Source organism: Pterocles gutturalis, unplaced genomic scaffold, assembly GCF_000699245.1.
Source record: "Pterocles gutturalis isolate BGI_N339 unplaced genomic scaffold, ASM69924v1 scaffold31571, whole genome shotgun sequence".
Lineage (NCBI taxonomy): Eukaryota > Metazoa > Chordata > Aves > Pterocliformes > Pteroclidae > Pterocles > Pterocles gutturalis.
The window spans coordinates 21,485-41,501 of record NW_010106785.1 but is presented as its reverse complement, the minus strand read 5'-3'; positions in this window follow the sequence as shown (position 1 = coordinate 41,501).

Here is a 20,017-nt window from a genome sequence, read left to right as displayed (position 1 = left end):
TTTCCCTTCCCCCAGGCCTAATTTAGTTGTATGTTGTATTTGAGAACCTTCATGGGTACTAGGTCTATATGCAGATAATCCATGCTCTATTAAACAGCTTTTTTTCGTGTGTGTGTGTGTTCAAAGACCAAGAACGTGGGTTCTTGCACTGTGTTTTTGTTGGTAATAAAGCATTCACAAACTCCCTTTACAAAAGCTGTTTTGCTAACTCACCAGAAGTGCTACACTGCAAAAAGCGTAGCCCCAAACAAGCGGGGAGGTGAAGAATATGCATTCCACTTTCTCTTAAAATCACACTAATATTACATCTGGAGAGCCCTTTTCTTCTTACTATTGTTTCCACTGTGGCTTATGGGAGATTGACTTTTTTTCGTGGGATCAGACTGTCATCTTTAATCCAACACCCTTCTCTTTAATCCACTTGTTTACCAAATAAAAACTTTTGCTAGTCAACCACTTCAATTCAGACACAGGCAGTGGAGAGATAAAGTGAGGGAAGAAAAAATGAACTTTCATGCTCAGCTACTAGAACAGGAATTTAGTAACAGCAAAGAGCCATTAGTAAGTGAAGCAATTCTGCTCACAGTGAAACACAGCCATCTACACAGAAGCACGACACTAATTAACAATGATCAAGCTGGGATGTACAGTATAAAAAAATACAAGCAGCTCGTAAAGGCAAATGCCTTCTCCCAGAAACAATTTACAGACCATTAAAGTCATTGGAAAAAACTTCAAGGGAGAGACCGATCAGCAGTCCTAAATTAGTTTATTCTACAATGACGATATATAATAACAACACATACTGTACAGCGTTAAAAACCAATAAACGTGCCAGGTCAGGCCTGCCCCTGCTGAAGCTTTGGATCCTGCACCAAAGAGAAGGCACCTCCAGCACCCCAATTAAATGGAGCCACCAGAACAGCTATGTATCTCTTCCTGATAAATTGTCATGCCTGGAAAAAGGTATCCTGCTCATGCTAAAACCACACAAGTGTGCCTTTCCCCCAGCAACTCTGATAGCACTTTCCACTGGCTGTGTTGTTCACAGGCCACAAAGCTCCCAACAGCAGGATGCTGCGTGCAACGGCTTGAGCCCAAAAGTCCTAAACTCCCAGCTCACGCACTGTCCCAGACACAAGGAAAGAAAGGAGCAAGTGCCCCACAATGGCAGAGCCCAGCCAGGGAGTTCACTCACCATCACTCCACCAGTAGCACAGCCCGGGCTGGAGCACAGGCTCAGCCAGAGGGGAAAGCAGTTGCTGGCAAAACCCAGGCACACTGGTTGTGCAGGGCATGGGTGAGACACAGCTCTTCTTATTTCCATATCAAAGGGGCAGCTTTCATTTCTGTCCGGTTCCTGTTCATTGGTGCCCTCTTGCTGAGGCAGCTGAATGCCTTTGACCGACTGAAAGACTCCACTGATGTTGCAGCTGTAAAATCCCAATATAATGAAAGTTAGTAAAGCCTTAGGTTGGCAGTGGGTATGGTAAAGCAAAACACTTAGAACTAGCTCATTTTGCCAAAGGAATTAAGAGCATTAGCAGTACAAGTGTGAAAAAGCCCTTCTGGAGTTTCTAATGCACCACGTAGACATTTCCAACCCATCCGGGAGGATATCTGCAGTCCAGATTTAAACCCCATTTGGAAATCATGCCTGTCCTATCTTATAAAACAAACCAAAGTTATACAGCCTACCGAGTATTAAAATGTGTACTTCACAGCCTGAGCTTTTACGCACTCTACTTTTCATTCCTAGTGCTTCTCAATATGAATTAATGAACTCTGGACTTTACTGTAGTAATCAAGGAATATGACCTTGCAATTATAGTACTCCAGTACTGTTTAAAAAAAAAATGTCGGAAAAAAGATGCAGGCCTAAGCATAGGCCAGGCTGGAGTCCTAATCCTGCCTTTGCAGCTCTATAATGCTGTTTTGCATGAGGCTGGGGATTTCTCTGCCTCATTTTCTGCATCAGAAGGATATGACTACTTACCTCCTTGATGGAGTCAGAAATGCTTATGAGTTTGCAGTCCCGTATGTCTTTTGCAAGTTCTTCAGTGATTTTAGATATGAAAAGTAAATTTTTCTACTAGATCTCCTAACCACATGAGTATATTTTATTGCTAAGTTGGAGGTTTTCATTTTCAGATTCATCCAACTGTAAAATAACTATACATCTGGAAAAAAATCAAAACAATGTACTTAATTTGTTCGTGGTCAGCTTTAGTTAAACCTTAGTGGATTATTCATAAAAGCCTAGAATCAGATCCCACTATTACAGTGGGAAAGGCAAAAGGCTGTTGGAGACAAAGTCTTTTGTATCCTGGACAAGGACAACAAACCTTTTGTCCTCCAGACCTGGCTCTTTTGATTCACTAATTTTAAATGACACGATGACTTTCAGGAAAGCATGGTCATTCTGCTCCAGAGAAAGGAGCTGCAGCGTGATAGGAAAGGACAAAATCGTTAATATCAGACCCCTCCTGGAAATGAAATGCCTGCTCCGCAGCATGAGCATTAAAAAAAATAACGTGCACAATTCTAGCCCCACTGAAGTCAATGGTTAAACTCAACAGAGCTGGGCTTTTACTCAGCATGTTTGAATGACTTATTAAATGAACTTCAGTTGTCCCTAAAAATAAATGTACTGTGTGGATCTAAGTGCAGCTGATGAATAAGAAACCTCGGGAATCTAGCAAATACAGTAGTTAGGGCTGAAACCAGAAACCAGCACAGAAGGTTGCAGAAGAGAGTAGCTATTAGTGGCCGAGCCTTTTGTTGAATATCAAGGTCTCTCATGCCATCTACTGGCTTTTTTGTTTACTAACAATGGTTTAAATCTTTTTGCTCCAAATTTATTTATAGGTTTGATACATTCCAGGCAGTTTTATATAAATTCTAATCAAGGTTTGGGGTGGTTTTTTTCCCTCTAACCTCCACACTTGATTACTGTGTAGTTTTTTTTTCCTGTAAGTACATTACAATTCTGTACCTTTCTGAACACCATTTCACATTGTCTCTGGAGGAAAAAGACATTGCCTGAGACATTCTCATTTCTGTTATTGCTGGATAGGCAGTAATTACATTGCAAGCAGGGCTAGGAGAACAGTTTACTAAGAAAATCCAAAGCTGTTCGAAAATAGTACTTACAGTTCTTCCTCAATCACTGTGAGAAGGCTGTTATTTTGGTACCTGAAAATGCTTTAATGTACAAAAAATATCTGTATTTCCTTCTTTATTTCCCTTTGCAGTTCACTTAGCTGTAAATCACAGTGAACACTTACGTGTCCCAATATTATTAAGTTTACTTTCAGATGGGGTTTGGGAAGCAGGGATTTTATATAGATAGATCTGATCACAGCACTTCCCTTCATTATCTATAGCCTGTTTTTTCCTGATGTCCTAGTTTCCCTTCCCTATTTATCTGTGTCCAGTGCTTTGTTCAGCTTCTCTTGGTAGGACAGAGGTGGGTGTCTCAGCCCGTCTTCACCCAGCTCCTGGGGGGAGCAGGCAGCCTGCAGCTGTGTGCACTGTGCCCCATCTAGAAGCTGTTCAGGCAGCTTCAAAATTCACATTGCACCCCATGTTAGAACATCAGCCTGCTGAAGCTGTCAGAGCTTTATGAACTCTGCTCTCTGCTCTCTGTGCTTTCCTTCTTCAGTATCTTCCACTCGTCTATGATTACAAACAGGCAAAGGGCCAGGGCTGTGCATGACATGGTACTTGTTGTACAGGCAGGCTGCTAATGTTAGGCAAGTTTGGGGCCCAGAAGGAGTTTGAATATCCAAGACCTCTATGGATTATCCTGGAGTACTCCAATTTCCACCTGCATAACAGAGGCAAAATTAACTCAAAATCTTTACAGCAGTAGATAACTGGGATTCATCAGGTTGTGCATACTGCTAGTCCGAGTAAACCTAGGTCTTGTTACTGGATAGCCACCTTCTCCGTCATCTTTGATGCATTTTGCCTTTAGGTAAATTGTGAGTGCTTTTGGGGAAAAATACTAATTGGAGACTTGCACCATCAAACCGCGAGTCCTGCATGAACTCTGCAAGGGTCTCTATAAGAGTGCTAAACTAGGGTGCTGAAATAACAGTCCTCAGGCTTTTGCCACTTCTTTGTTTCATCTCACTGGGAAAAAGGATCACAATCTCTTTGTGTTCTGAAAATTCAGGGCACTTTCATGACTCTTAAAATCTTCTTCTCAGTAATGAAATTAATTTTGAAATATAGTAAGTGGTGACAAATGTGTGAAATGTTGTGACTAGCTCCTCTCAATCCTTTCTCTGTTGTTTTTTTACATGATTTCCTCCATGTATCGTCTTAACCTTTGCAAGTAGAAGTAACTCAGAATTCTTTATAGACATTATAAGAAACAATATTTAAGTGCCTTGTTTAATAGTGGTCATATCTGTCTCTCATGCAGTTGAGAATTTACTCTAGCTAGAGCTGCTTTGATGCTTTGTTTTCTTGCCAGCTGATAAAAAGATTATTATAGCAAAAGAAAGAGCCAAGAATTTGGGCTGAATAAGCTAACACTAGAATTCTAGTTAGATTCCTGCTTACGTGATCAAAACAAAGCTATTAATATTCAAGATCTGCTCATGACTATGAGACTTGGGGGGTGATATGCGCATTAGATTCACTATGGGCATTACAGGTAGATGCAGGCTCAGGCTGGGGCTAGAACAAGCAGTCAAATGTTTGTGCCACCATGACTCTGAGCTGTCTACATTACTTCAGGCTCAATGCAGATACATCAGTATCTCTGAACTGTGTAACACCTTTGTGAAATGTGGCTGTACCTCTTCCGTTTGCTACTAACTTGGACATCTCTACACAACAAGTCATAGTGCCCTAATTGTCTCTGATATTACGATTGGCTGTATTACAAGACCTGACCTTTGTGTATCTGAAGCCAGAGTACAATCTTCTCCCCAGAGTGATGTAACAAATTCCTTATATTAAGGAGAGTTAAGCACTTTAGGTGGGATCTAAAACACCTCCCCCCTGCAGCCTGATAGCTACCCAGGCTATTCAATAGGAAATTCTGAAGAGGTCACCATACACATCCCATTTCCCAGGGCCCTGATCTCCCTGGGAATAGGTTTCTGTACCTGAAATCATCTTCTAAGTTCTGGCAGCATCCCCCTTCTGAAACACAGCTGCAGGGTGGTGGGGAGGTGTGGGAGTCTCACATCTCAGGGGACTGTTCAATCCCTTAAATCACTGTATGAAAATAGGTGGCAACCACAGTTGTAGCATTGAATGAGCATAACCACAGACACCATGATTTTGTGGGGCTCACTGACAGAGATTAAGGGTCACAGAGGGAGGCACATCCTGTGTGAGTTTTTTCATGTCTAACATGTGAGAAGGGGTTGAACCCTGTGGTTTTTCCAGCGGTTCTGAGCAGAGGCGATGCTGTTCTTTAGGATGCTGGAGAGCTTGCACAGATTGTGAAAATTAGGCACTGATAGACTTTGGTATTTAAAGGTATAGAAGGCAGTATTAAAGATTTCAGTCTTGAGTATAAGAACCTGCATTGTGTCTAAGTCTTTTACTTTCCTCTGTGAAGCTGGGCATCGGTCTCTACAACGTTGCAGCTTTACTTTGGAACATCCCAATGCAACCAAACTGAAAAGCTCTGGAGGAATTAATTGGTGACCTTGCCTGACAGACCAAAATAAATCTGGCAGGCAGGTTGCCCCCTTTGCCAAGTGCTCAGATCCCCAGCTGCAGCCATGCAGATTACACAGCTTCCCAGGCTGGGTAGTGTTGCCAGCTCCGAAGCCAGCTACCAGCCAGCTCCCCGACACTGCCTCCTGCCTTCAGCTTGGCTCTGCGGGCTCCTGAGCACGCCCAGGGCCAGCTGGTTAGCACCAGGTGGACAGGCAACCTGGCAGTCTCCCCACCTTTTGGCCAGCTGGTGGATCAACAAAATGGATTGCTCCACTCATGAGAAATGCTGGGATGCCGACACCTCCCTCCCGTGCAGAGTGAGACGCAACGTGACAGCCCAAAACTCCCCCAGGGCGCAGTTCCCTTTTGCAGAGCGTACAGGCTGCTCTCTGCCTCTTTTTTCTCTGATGCAGGGGACAGAGGAGACTTTCAGGTGTGGTGTGATGCTGCTACTTCATTTATGTTTGTAAAAGGAACTGAAGTCCAAAGCACTAATTTTTTTGCCTACTTCAACATCCCATTACAGCTTTCTTTTGGTGGGTAGGCATAGACTAACTGAATTAAAGGTCAAAGATTAGGTTACCGGCACAGGCAAAGCCCAGTGCTTTGTGTGCTACTCAGTCCTACCAAATCTGCAGCTTAACATGAATAAACACCTACAGAATTCTGGCCTGGCTGAGGCAGAGTCCTAGCTCTGTCTATAGTACTGATTTATATCATGTCAATATAAATATAAATATAATTAAGAAGGATTTCTCATTTCTTTTAAAGCTTCTACCACCAATTCTAAGGCCAAATCCTTTATGGTACAAACAACTGAATGTCATTTTCACTCTCCTGCTGCACATTCTCAGCATGGCACTGAAGAGTGGTTGAAATGTATGGTTTTGTTCTACTTGAACTATTACCTTATCATTAGCATCCTTTTGAACAACATTCTTTCCTTAAACGTCTCATTTTAAAGGGTTGTTTTCAATGATCTCTGTATGCAACTGATCTGTTTTGAAATTAGGTTTGTTTTGAGCTAGGACTGTGTGCCCGAACTGCCCTATATGTAATAGCAATATAAATATTTTCTGTAATTTTGTCCACCCCTTCACCATTTTTCCAGCCATTATGTCTACTTTCAACTGCAGCTCCATATCAAGCACAAGAGACAAGCACTGCACTGCCACAACAGATTACATTTGCATAACCTCTGATAACTTCTGTGCTGTAGACAATGTGAGATTTTCAGCGTTGCTAGCTGTCAATGTATGTGTTTAGCCAAGTTGTCATATTTTAGCTTGGGAAGTCCTTCATCCAGTAAGGATCTCATTACACTTCCACTGTTCTACAACCACTTCATCCTAAGGCAATAAAGATGGTAAAAAATAGTACTCTTTTAAAACCAAGACCTCAAGACAGTGGGTGTTTGGAATACAGATGAAGTGAGATCATCCAGGGTCAGCTCCCTCAGGAAGATACCTGAAAATTTTCACATTACATCATCCTTGAATTTCAGTCATTTCCTCAGTTGCATTAACAGCACCAAAATAATTGAATTTTACCATTTTCTTCCATACCTGCATGTACTCAAAAAAATTTTAAAAAAAAGTTTATTCAGAAATGTTGTCAGATCATTTAAACCAGTGTATGAGGAACAAAATACGTGGTATAGTCTGCCATGTTATTCCAATGACTCAAGTCCGAAAACTGACATAATTTTTCTGAACGACAGACTGAGAGGTTGCTTGCTTGGTTATCACACAGCAATTTCACAGCTACTGGGTTTCATTACCCCCTTCCCTCCCCAAAAGATTTTCTTAATATGAAAAGACCTTTCAGTTTTAGTCCTACTTTAAGTTCTTCTCTTTACCTGAATTTTTCATTATGCTATTTGTAAGGCTTATATTTTCCTTGTTAGGCAGAAAGCAGGGTCATAATGAAAGCACTATGTAATCAAGTGTGCCTCAACAAGCTGAACAGATTCCTACAGCAAACTCCCAGGAAACCTAACTGCAGTGCCCTCCGCTCCTTCCAGCTGCTGCTGCACTTATCTTCTAGACGAGAGACTTGGTGATCTCCTCTACGGGCTTGCCTTTGAGGGAATGGAGCAGCAGGAAAGCAAGCTTACTCACACATCACCCTGACCTCTAGGTGAGAAGAAGATTTCCCTGTACAGTTATATGCTCACAGTAGAGGCTGATAAATAGACTGAACCATAAATCAAACAACAGAGTTAAATAAAATCCATTAGCTATGGTCACAGTAGAGGGCCCTTCTTTCCTGGCTCCTGGGCGTCCATTGTTTGCAAACTCTCTGCCCCCGGAGGGTAAACCATTTAACAAAATAAATCTCCCTAGATAAATATATAATCAATTTTAATTATGGCTTATTGTGTGAGAAGAAGCCTCTTTGTCTAACTGTACCTTCAGAAAAGATACAGTAATGGTATCTTTTACCAGACACATCAACATCAGACACACAAAAGTATTCACAGTTGCTACTGTGCCAAAACACATTGCCACTTCCTTACATGTGTCCCTAAGAAATTTATAAATATGCAAGTCAAAGACTCTTCTCAGATATTCAAGTAAAAATCGGGTATACATCTTGATATGAGTCAAACCAATACAAGTGCAAACAAACTAGATATATTTCACCTTATGGAAAAGAATTATTTTGAAAAACATATTCACAGTAACCAGTTGGAAGCTGTCCAGAAAATTGTTGAGATCTCACTCTGGGAATCTGCCATTAAAGGAGGAGGTGACACAGTGAAACATCTAGACTGACTCCTTTTACAAGGCACTTACCCGGCTTTCATCTCATTCTGAATGAGCACATTGGCAGTTCAAGTCTTGTTCAATAGCTCTTCATAATGGCTTCAGGGTCTGTTTCTGGAGTTAGTCATTATCACACAATATGGGCATTTAGCTATTCAACGTTAGGATACAGAAGGTAGTTCCTAGTGTAACAAAGTGAAAGGAAGAAAGTAAAGAACACACACAATGTGTTAGGGAATAACTCGAGATGTAATTCAAACTACAAGGAGGAAATGATATTTTTTTTAATAATTTCTTGAAAGGTTTGTGCAGATGATTTTCCTAATCAAAAGAATTTATAGGTTTGGAAAGACCCCTCAGCTGTATAAGCCTGCAGAACTGCAGTCTGTTCTCCCCCCAATGTAAGCAAGGCAATATTTTTCCTTCAAAGGAGGTCCAGCTTCATAACTGCAATGAGATACAATTCCACTGATGTCTCTGGAGTTTCATCTGCCTCTGGTAGTAGTAAGTGTGACCCTCCAGTGTCAGGATTTTATAAAGATTAGCCCAGCAAGCACATAAAATATCAAAAGCTACAGGAAATTTTCAGCATTTTCCTTCAGCTCCTCAGAAGGGAAGTTGTCAAAGTAGCTGTCTGCTAAACATATCATGTGCCTTACTATAGAAAGAAGGATGTCAACACTGCATGTCAAATCCAACCCAGAGATATATTTTTTAATGGGCAGGATCTGAGTTAGACAGATCCCAAATCTCTCTGCAATTACCTGCATCTGTAGGAAAGGCACAAAAAGATTTTTCTTAAAGAGCTCTCAAACTATTTTCCAGTCTTGCTTTTTCTGACAGAAGCAAAGTAAAAATCTCAGAAAAATATTTTCAAAGGCATAGTTTGAGGAGATTGTAGGTTTTAGTTGTTCCCACACCTTCACACCAGCAATAGTGCCACTCAGGTGCAGTTTGGCCAGCGATGGTTTGCTCTCAGCCACCACCTCTCCTGGGGGTCTGGTGGCCCTTCCCCAATGATCTCCAGCCCTCTGTCAGTACCTGGACACCGTGACACACAATGGCTTTCAGGAGACTACTAAGAAGTAGGCTAATGTCATCAGAATTATTAATTTACTACTACAGCCCATTACCTTCAGAAAAGTGTTTGAGACGATGCAGTGTGAATTGAAATGACTGTCTAACTACACCCTTCCTTAGCCAGGGTCCCTTCAAACATGGGAAGTGAGGGCACAGAAACAACAAGAACATTAAGAGAAAGCTGGACGCTTTTGAGATGTTTCAGCTTAACCAGTGTAATGTATCAAATATGTCTGCAGTCCCCTGACATGGCCATGAAGGGACATGCCATGGCAGTGGGAATGGAGACTGCTTCCTGAAGCCAATGTTCTTATGGGCACAAGAAGAAAATTAATTCATTCTTGCCAACATGGACTATCATCTTACCCGTGCTCGTCTTTCTTCCTGCCCAAAGCATATTTCAAGCACAAGCAGCAATGTGACACAAAGCCTAAACCCTGCTACCAGAAGTGCTCCAGGTGCCCTTCCTGCAGGTGAAGGGAAGTCATGTCAGCCAGGTGTGAGAGTCACCACATTTCATAGCTGGTTTCTCAGGTTCATTTTTCACATCCCCCTGCAGATGGTCACTTCAGAGCTGTATCCAGCCAATCTAACTAATTAATTATGCTGTATTAGCCCAAGAGCAGGCCTACAGATGCTAATCACTAACAATGGCACTTTTGGATTATGATCCTTCACAGCCTTTTTTTGTGTGTCAGCCTTTTTTTTGGGCCACTTTTACAGCTACACAAGCTATGTACAGAGCCCTAATGTGTCTTTTTACAGAAACTTTGTGAATGCTCATAGAGGGAAAGAAAATGGAGAGCCAATCCTTTATCGTTAAAATAATTTATTTTTGCCTCTGTAACTAATCCTTATTCCCTCACAAGCTGGATTCACTAAGCATACAAAAAATGTGCTTAGGTGGGCCAGGGAAGAAAATCCCTGGACAGGTTTGCAAGTGCCCCTGTGGATTCTTAGGAGCAGAGCACCAAGCCAGCAGTGTGCAGGTATTAGGGGATGAGACAGCAGCACATCAGCTGCCTAGTCAGTACACCACAGTTCCTTCATCTCTCCTTCTTTCATTACTTAGACACCAGGAAGGAGGGGAAAAAAAAAAAAAAAAAAAAAAAAGAGTGCTGTAAAAGGTGATTGTCTGAATTGTCTGAAACCATATGAACAAGATTTTCTCCCCTCTAAGGGAATTCTCAGCTGAGTGGGTAAACTCCTGCCATTCCAGATTGCAGCAAGTCATCTTAGCCCTTATTTTCCCTAAGTTTCTGGTATCTTAACAGTGCTATCATTGGCCAATTTATTCTTTAAGGCATATGTATAGTTTCAGCATATCTTAATTTTTTAGAAGGGGAAAAAAAAGACTTTGAAGAGTCACATTATGTTTTCAGGGTATGGTGGTCCATAAGTATGGCAGAAATGGAGTACCACTGCATTCTGCTTCTCAGTTGCTGTGCTTGTGTACATGGCCTGAGTATCTTCCTCAAAAGAAGAAAACTTTCCTTCTTTCTAGAGGAAAGGATGCTCTAGTGCCAAACAAATGGGCAGCCTTCTATGAACTGCTCCCCAAACGGCCTGTCTGCAATTGCTTCTGGTTGAAGACAGCACAAGAATTCAGTTTTTCACAAAGGCATTAGGTAGAAAAGCTTTAATTATTAAAAGCGTGTGAATTAAGCAGACACTGTGCTGTACCTACAGTGCCTTGGTGAGAAGGCGCTCTGTAAACAGAATTATTATTTCATCAACACAGTAGACTCCTGACTTAATGGCTTACTAACTGGGCCAGCGATGAGATTCGATGTGAAGAAATCAATGACTCAAAGCAAGAGATGCAGCAAATATGAAACACCTAGTGCTTAGCTCTTAGGATTGCATATTGTCTCCTGTGGAAGTGACTCATATCATGCAGGGAGAAAATAACACTCCTGCTGCTGCGTCCAACTGTATCCATAGGAGATAAGACTGAACTGGTGCTTGCTAGCACTAGACTCCCATACTTTAGGGGTTTTTTATTTGCTTTTTGATGTTCTCCTTCTGTGCTATAGCTGCTAAATAAATAAGCATTGCTACTTCATGTTTCCAAAATGGTCTTAGTGCCCTTCTTTTTTTTTTTTTTAATTCATGACATCAAAGTCAGTATTTCTTAGTAGTGGTAGCCCTATTTTGGTGTCCACCAGATGTATACATCAATCAGAATGACTCTGCTGTACTGCAGAGCAGAAGCACCAAAGGGCATCCTGCAAAATTAAATGGTGAGAATAATGAAGTCCTTCACAATTCCTCTCTGTTCTAACCATTATAACAACTCGAGAGAGCAGAGAAGATATTTTCAACATGTGGCTATAGGTGCATGACTCTCCTTCAGACAGCTGGCTAGAGGGTAAAAGGCAAGAGCAATAAGTATCTCTCCTCCACGGGAGTGAGCATGATTCATGGATGAAGAATATTTTATTTTCCTACTCACCAGCATACTGAGGCTTTACTGTGAAATTACTTCTTAAGTTTCCCCCTTCTCTTCAGTGCTAATTTAGGGATATAAACTCACCACGCTGGCTCACTTTTCACTGAAGTGATTTCAGCTTCTCTTCCAGATTCTGGGGGAAAATCTCGGCTTTACGTTCATCAGCTCCTAATGCAAAACAGTGAATCTGACTCTGCAGATTCCTGGTGTAGTCGGGAGTATCTGTGCAAAGGGGGAGAGATGAGTTAAATTGCAGAAGAAATCCTTCATTAATAGTGCCAAAGGACTGTGCAAAACCTAATTCTGTAAAAGAAGGAAGGATTAATATCCCATTTTACAGGGAAGAAAGCGAGATAACAGAGCAAACACCCAGGAAAATTAACCACCAGGATCACTGTGGCTTCAGTTCCGCATCCATTTGCACGAGGGGAGAGCCAAATTTGGGCAGAATTTCCTCTGTTTGTGTGGTAGTTTGTTTATTTGTTGCTATAGAAGGAGCAACCCAGCAAAATTTCTCTCAAGCATTTTTCTTCAGAATATCCTGTCACTTCTTTGGATTTTTTTCCTATCAACATGCATCTTTACCAAATAGGACAGCTAACAGTTAACGGGACAGAAAACAATTATAAATTACATAGAACTGTGTGGAAACCAGACTGCCACATTTCATGCGTTTTTGAAGATAATCTATCTTTCTGACACAGCTTTCTGTCTGCTTTTTGTCGGGGGGAATAATACAGCACAGAAATACACTGTTGAAAAATGGCAGCTTCCAATGCCTTCCCCCAAAAAAAAAAAAAGCAATAACCTTTTTCTACATGTAATTGCACTAAATTCACCAAAAGCACATAATGGACAAGAATACAGAATGAATCACAGCATTTCTATATGAAACATCTGTTCCATGAACTGGCCATGATGATTTTTGACTATATGACTGCATCTGTAGTTTGGAAACAATTAGCCAGAAGCAATTATTTATCTTGAGTTGTCACACTTGTTTTATCAGCTCTTTGGGGGGTTCTTGTGTAATCATAGAACTTGCAGAGCTGAAAAAAGCAGGATTTTCCTGCTCCAGTTGGACCAAGAAATAAAATGCAAATCAATGACAGCGTGTTTAAATAAAATTTGTACAATCCAATTTCATCCATCATTTTCTTCCTTTCCTTGTTAAGGCAAAAATATTACATGCACTCAAAGACTCAGGAGATCTCAAAATATCTTTAGTAGTCACACCAGTATACTGGAACCAGGAGAATGCAAATAAATCCCATCCTTCATTGCCTCATACTTTCCACTCCTCTAATTTGCAGTGGTAAATTTGAAATCTGAATAGTCTCATTTTTCAGAAAGCACTGAGCACTCCCCAGTGCCTTTTGCAGCCACTGGGACATGCAGCTGTGACATTCAACACCTATGCAAATCTGGGCCGAGTTATCTGCAGTGAGACAACTAATGCAGCTGAGAAAAAGAGTTGCTTTGCCATCTCACAGGGGAAAGAAATCTCTGTAGTGAGCTGTTAGAGGTAACTCAACATTACAATAATGTAGGCAGCCTTAGGAATAGGCTAAAAGTCATTAGGAGGTTGGTTTTCAGAGCATATCAGACAATATATGGCACCATCATGCATTCAGGAAATCATGTTCAGGTTTTATAAACCACAAATGCAAATAGGGCCTGGCAAGCTTTATACTGTGAACACATAAATAGATTTAGCATATGTAAGCCATTGTGTAGCTCAACTAGAGAATTAATACTGTCCAGGAAAAATATGCCAGCGTAGTAAGGAGTTTTTTAGTAGCATGAGGTGAGCAGTACCCAGACAGCTATGTCAAGCTTTCTAATTTCACATTTCTGAAAAAAGAACCAAAATGCAAATGTTTCACCTATGCTGTTGACATTAGACATAATTTTCCAGGACTTCCTGAGCAGTTCGCCAAACACAGCATAGCTGCACCAAAGAACTTGCTGTTGCTTGTTATTAAGTTATCTGGATGCTTAGGCATGGGCCACAGCCTCTGGACAGTCGCTCTGAGCATTGTTTGCAGGCAATATGCATCACTTTTTGGGAAACTAGTAAGGTTCAGACATCAGCTGCTCAAGTAGATATTAAAAGGCTATTTCCTTTCTGAGCTGAATCCAAACCACCCATTTGTGCTCATACAGTTCTTTTTAAATTAACTTCTCTATTTTATATATAACCTTTTTTCTCCTTTTCTTTCAGAAGCAGCTTCTGAACATGCAAGCAGGCTGGGAATCTGCTTGTGCTTTCCCTGTTGAAACATCCAGCAGCCTCCTGTACTGAATCCCGATTTCCCAGGTCCTGCGTGCTGCCGGGCTTGTGTCCTCAGACAGCGCTACCACCGCTCCTGCTTTCACTCCACTCCTACTTTCTGGGCACAAAACCTTTTACAGAAAAGGGGCCCTGGGGCCCAGCTGCTGTAGGTGCACAGGACAGGCAAAGAGCTGAAAGGCGCCTCATCCTGAATGCCGCACACGCATACTCTGCCTCACCGCTCAGGGGGTAATGAAAACTGAAGACACAAACGGATTTTGCACTAGATTTCTGAAAAATCCAAGCTGAGCTGACAATCTAAGCACTTCTCTGTCAACAAAGGCTGTTTGGGATTTACAAACTAGCTGACCCTCCTGAAGAGTCTGATTTATTTGGTATGCTTTCAGCAATCTTAATACATGCCAAGTTTTTATTCACAGCCATGGCATTTTGCATAATACCCGAGTAGAGTATTTGCTTAGGAAGTGGTAGACCTGGATTCCAGGCTTTCCCCTGCTGAGGAGGGCTGAAACTACGGCTTCCATCTCCCGCGGGAAAATGCAGGAGGGACTGGGCTAGCCAGAGCCTACAAAGCACAAACCTGGATCCAAGTGGAAGAGACGTGGGACCCAGTTTCTGCTCCCTGGAATGTTCAAACATCCAACATTAGGTGGCATCTGGATTAAAAAACAAATATAAGCCAGAAATAATCAAGGACATAGAGACCGGGACCAAGAATACATCACTCTTGGCCAAGCTCCATAATCACTAGGTTAGATAATGATGCCAGTCCTCTTGGAAGACCTTATTTGCAACGTGCTGATGCAACTATATTATTTCAGTTCTGCAGCAGCTTGAATGCCTGAAGGTATGTGTCCCTGTACTGCCCCTCCATGGCATAGTGCAGACATACTTGCCTCTCTTTTATTGAAGCAGTTTGGTACAAACTAGCTTACTATTCCCTGGGTCAGAGAGAAGTTATACGTAATAGTCAGTAACATTAATGTAACTACTACTGCTTCACTGTTATTATGCATTTCTAAATTGGGACTGTACATATCTTGGTATCCATGGTACTGTCTGCACCTGGAGCAGGAATCCTTCCTGTTTGATTTCAAAGATGTTCCATGATTACAGCATCCATTCATTTAATTGGGGCATCATCCCCCTGTTTCAAGTAATATTTGATTAGTTTGCAGAAATAGGAAAGCAAAATTGAGTATCCTCTATTGAGGAATAAATACCCTAAAGGATTTTAGGATAAATATCCATGAGGATTTTAGAATAGAGATCATTTGACAGGAATAGTAGGATGTTATGATTCATCTGCCTTTGTCTTTATTAACACATCTCACCCTCCCTACAATGGGGATGAGATTTGGCTTCAAGTGTAGCAGCTTTCATGAACCTCACCCTTGAGCCCTACTGATCCTGTGGGGTATCAAGGCACCCAAGAGTTAGATATAAGCATAAAATATCTTATATCTCCTTAGAGAACTAACCCTCAGTTTTACCCTGTACAATTTCCTATCTAACTGAAGCAATTTGGGCATTGATGCATTTAAACCTGCAAGGCACTCAGATGTCGTAAGATTAAAGTTTCAAAGACAACTAGATGACCTTGTAGGAGAACATGAATTTACTTTAGCTAGTTCTCAAGATAAGCCCAACAATAGTCATGAGTAGTTGTTGCAACAGTTAACTACCATGCGATTTGTCTCAGTGGAAACATCAGACATTTGCAAATAACCAAGAGATACCGTAGTGCAACATTAAAAGTAGGTCACCACAGTTTCCACAATAAACACTTCTTTTTTTGACATTAACCTGCCTTTGACTCACAGTCCACAAAAGTTAGATCATTTCCAAGGAAGTCTGTCACACTGAATGTGCAGTTTTTAAAACCTGATGTTATAGCTGTGCTATTATTGTGTGGCATGCGTTGCTTGCACAGCAAGATTAGAGATCCATTTCCAAAATTAGGGTCAAATTTATAAACCCGCATACAGTGCATTGTCTCTTATTATAATAGGATTTTTTCCTTCATACTCTTTCCTGTTTAATGCAAAGTGAAATTCCATTTCATCTTTAGTAAACCTTTCAGCTGAAATACAATTTTGACTAATAAAACCTCCATAAACACAATCACTTTTATTATGTACAACTTCAACAGTTAGACCTTGATAATAATGCTTGGCATGACTGGCAGCAGTAAGGTAACCATGGACACTGCTCTTATAAAGAAGAAATGAAAAATTAAATCCCAGTAATTTTGAGATATTTCTTTTATCTTGAAAGGGAAGCTGAAAAAATATTTACAGATATATTTCCTCATCAGATACCATGTTTACTACTGGTAACATTAATATCGTTATGGTTCTAACTGTGGTGCTTGGAAACACCAGCCTGAGGTCAGGGCTACAGAGGTCAGAGAGCTGCCCAAACAGAAATGACGGTGCTTGTCATCAAGGCCCAGAGCTGGAAGAAATAAGACAAAGAAGAGCAGAAGAAAATTGTTTTTACCTCCATTTTTTACATAAAGGAAAAGAAGCAGAAGACAAATCTTTAACTAGTATAGATCAGTACAGTCTCATGGACTTTGCCATCACGGAGTGACTGTTTTTCTATATCTATTAAGTACAGTAAAGGCCAGCAAAAAGCATCGGACTAGTCAGTCCTGCACAAGCAAACCTATATCCATGTCTTCACTAATCTTTTGCGTTACTTATAAATTTTTATAGACATATTTTAAATAAGAGTTTCTATAAAGATTGATCATAGAGCAGACTGTTTTGCTGACACTTTTATTGTCTATAAAAACCTCTTGAGTTCTGGAATTCCAGTAAATTGCATCCCTTAAAGAGGACATCAGTTTTGTCTGTGCATTTTCCTAGCCAACTTACCTTCTCCTCTTTTTGCATGGGTGTCATAAACTGGTATTTGGGTTGACCCAACTCAAACCAGCTGTCGGTTTTCTTGTTTGAATTATTTTTCTATCACACCCTGCTCGTGTTTTTTTCCATACCGACAGCTTTGCCAGAATAAATCTTTGCTGCTTAGCCAGATGCAAAAACAGCCTGCAAACAAGGTTAGTGTCCTTTTTTGGTTAGGTATGCCTAGCCCAGACTGCAAAGTCCTGACCAGTGTGTCAGAGTGCTTTCAGATGTATTCTTCTGTATTACCAAAAGGTGTCTTTGCATCATTAAGACATCTACTTGTAAATAAGCCAACATTTTTATAATGATGCTAAACGGTAAATCTTTGTGTGGCATAATACATATGCTTTGCCTCAAATATGTACAACATTACCTCCTCTCAGTCCCAGATAATTTAAAATAATCTTTCCAAGATTTCCCGTGTAATCCAAATCCAGACAGATTTAAAATGCTAGAAAAGCCATAAAAGGCAATAAACCTATAGTTCATCGTAGCCTGTGGAGTGACCCTAACACTTGTTGTTTTGAAATTACTTCTGTTGCATCAGCGAGCGCCTGCACTTTCACCTGGAAACAAAGGCAGAATTATTATCTCTGCTGTCAAGGGAATGTTTTAACTTCTTGCGTTACAGTCACTCGAAAGTTCATCACCTAGCCTGCAGATGGAGAGAGAGGGCTGTGGTTAACCCACCTGCTGGAGTTCCCCACAGTGCTGGGGAATGTGCCTGAACTTTATCTGAAACTCAGCACTGTGGTTCCCACAGATAAAGCAGGACATGGACTAACAGCGTGGCATGTGCATAACTGAACAAGTATTTCCAAAGGCACATTCTAGTCTCAGCCATACAGTTGAAACTTGGGAATCTGATTTTGAATTTCTCTGCATATTGACTAGGAGAGAGTCAGACCAGGAACTTCTTATCTGATAGGATGCCACTGAAAGAAAGAATTCAGAAAACACAGTTATTTTCTTCTGGTTAGTGACTGATATCACCCCACTGTTTTTACAGCACTGAAAGTCTGCTCAGTATCTCTGGCACTTCTGTCATTTCTAAAGCCTAAGGCAGGTGGCTGAGACATGCATGTTAAAAGAGAACTTAATTTTACTTTCCATTTTCTGGTCACTTATAATTTTGAAAACAAATATTGATCCAACAAAGCTATCCTCAGAAGAAAGGAAAGAGATTTTTCACACACAATTAGAAAGGATTTATACACTAAACCTTCAAATTATTTTTTTCCAAAGAATTAAGTGATAAAATGTGTATTTGTATATAGGAAGAGACATAATGAACTACAAGTATCAGTATTCCATTTTATAGGGAATTATTATTCTGTAAGAAAGACCAAAAATGGAACTCAATGCATTTACAGACAAATTCAAGAGCTACGTAGCAGACCCTGCTTGATGAAATTTTCTTTGTGTTACACTCAGAGAAAAAAAAAATTGGAAAGCACTGCTCTAAACTGAGGATATAGGCTCCACTGAAGTTAACAGAAATTCTCCTGCTGGGGCGAGAAATTCATTCTACAAATACCAACAGGACTGCATCTTCACTCAGCCCTCTAGTCTTATTACCACTGACCACCCATCAGTGCCTTTGGCATGACCCTGAAATGCTCAATTAGGGATGTATTCAAATCTCACTGTTTTAGCTTAATCTGAGTAACTTCCTGAGTAATTTTACAACATTCTTCCCACCTGGCTGAAATTTTAACCAAAGAACTGAAAATATTTGTATCTTAGGGATGTTTTGACACAATCACCAGACCACAATTACTGGTGCAGTCCTGCCCTGTGTTTAACGGGAGGGACCCACAAGTTCTTTTGGACACGGCACGCTATCTGAAATCAGGAAATTATAAACTGTTGCCTGAGGAGCCAAGGAAGTTATTTTCAAAGTTCTTTAGGTGTGTTTGTCATGCAGTCCTTCTCACAGAACTGATTTACACAGCTTTAGTTATCTCACTGTAGAAGATTAACTGATCAGCAAAACTAAAAAACACTAGGAAAAACCATTACAGAAAATAAAAGAATAGTTTCTTATAAACAGTTGCAGTGCAGAATGAGCAGCTTTCTGTATACTTCTGCTTTGGTAGCACTGCTACAATTCTATAGAAATAGAAGCATTTTGAATTAGGAAAAAGGCAGTGACTCTGCTCAGAATGAAATACATCAGGCTCATAATACCTTCTACAAACATGATTTCATAAATACAAGCATTGGGTTCAGCTATTCAATGATAGACCTCATTGTGTGTTTCTTGAAAATGTTCCTTTTAAGGGGTTTTTCTTTGGAAAATTGTTTCTTCATGCAATATTTGCATCTAAAGAAGTGTATTTTTCCACTCTGAGCAAACTGGGAGATTCAAAAAGTCAGCTTCATTATGTCCCATCCCTTCTTAAAACTATCACTGGAGAAAGGATGGGCTTTCAGTAGGATTTTAGCTGATCAGAGAATGGGATGTAGGAAAAGCCTCCTGGAGATGGCTAAAAGGGTCTGGCAGTAATGTTAAGGATTCAGTCACCAATTCTATGCATATATACACACTCAAACATATAAGTGGGTTTTGAATGAACAAAAGTCAACAGTTCAGAGCCCATTCTTCTGTATTTATAACAGGATTTAACCAGTATGGAATTTAAACCCAAGCCTTTCCACATCTATATAGCATCTACATAGACATGGCTCATCCTTTCTGTTTTTAGGGACATAAGGTTTGCTGAAACTTACTTTGGCTTTCCTCTCACACATACCTTACAGTCCCTATTTCATTTAGTATATCCTCTTCAGAAAGAGGTTTGTGAAGTTTCTCTGG